The sequence below is a fragment of the Austrofundulus limnaeus genome, unplaced genomic scaffold (genome assembly GCF_001266775.1).
Source record: "Austrofundulus limnaeus strain Quisiro unplaced genomic scaffold, Austrofundulus_limnaeus-1.0 Scaffold82, whole genome shotgun sequence".
Taxonomy (NCBI): domain Eukaryota; kingdom Metazoa; phylum Chordata; class Actinopteri; order Cyprinodontiformes; family Rivulidae; genus Austrofundulus; species Austrofundulus limnaeus.
Genome location: NW_013952484.1, coordinates 1,098,690 through 1,099,610, shown reverse-complemented (window position 1 = coordinate 1,099,610; position 921 = coordinate 1,098,690). Strand labels below are relative to the sequence as shown.

Below are 921 nucleotides of genomic sequence, written 5' to 3'. Positions count from 1 at the left end.
GGGGGGTGGGGGTGGGGGGAGGACCAGGGAGGATGATTCAACCACTCAACCACTAGATGTCGCTGAAAACAACAAATCCTACACACTGTGCCTTTAATGAGAGCAGAAAATGCCTCTATATGTTGCCAGTAAAACGTTTCTGATTTTCTTTAATACACACCTGACATTCCACATTTTAGCTGACGTTTATTATATAAATATGTATTTGTGTAACGTGTCCTGTGAGCTGAAACGGCTGAGAAAAGACAAGAAGCCAAAACATTTTCAGGCTCAAGGAGCAGCAGGGGGCGCTCATGAGCTCAGAGACTGCCTGAGCTGCAGCAGAGGTCAACTGCAGAATAAGAACAAAAAGTTACAGCAAGACAAGTGCAGTTCAGGTACCTGTTTTGTAAAGTTTCAGTATATAGAGCTAAAAAAGTAAAGTGCAGCAGGGATCCATTAGTTTTCTCTCTTTTAAACCTGACTTTTAGAATGGAGGATCATATAAAGCTTAAAGTATTTTCTAAACTGGACTTGGAAGCAGCAGGTAAATAAGAGCCACACCCCAGCTGAGACTGTGTGGATGTCCTGAGAGAAACTTTTTTCACCCTGACTTTTTTCTACTTGTGACAGCTCAACTCAGATGGGATATTTTCATTGGTGCATGGACTTAAGTTATAAGTAAAGGTAGGACATTATAACTTTGTTTTAATGAAATGTGCATCAAACGAGCTGCAGTTTGTGTAAAGAACACTGATATGAGATATGAGCATAGACTTAAATATCACTAGACTGAGCCCCGCCCATCCTGTTCACTGGTAGCATCTGTGACAGCATGGAGGAGCAGAAATGGCGTCTAAAGGACAACAACTCACAGCCTCCATAGAAACTAATAAACATCAAGCTGAACCAGATCTGTTTCACAGATTATCTGTCATGTTT

The 921-nt window shown here is 41.4% G+C and overlaps 1 long non-coding RNA gene across 1 annotated transcript in view; it reads left to right on the top strand.

Moving 5' to 3' along the window:
- Positions 1-319: 319 nt before the first annotated feature.
- The window catches only part of LOC106519778 (uncharacterized), a 96,908-nt gene continuing 96,306 nt past the window's right edge, over positions 320-921 (top strand). The window contains exons 1-2 of the long non-coding RNA XR_001310479.1: positions 320-526; positions 613-666. This is a non-coding gene — a long non-coding RNA (uncharacterized LOC106519778). The remainder of the gene's footprint in view (positions 527-612; positions 667-921) is intronic.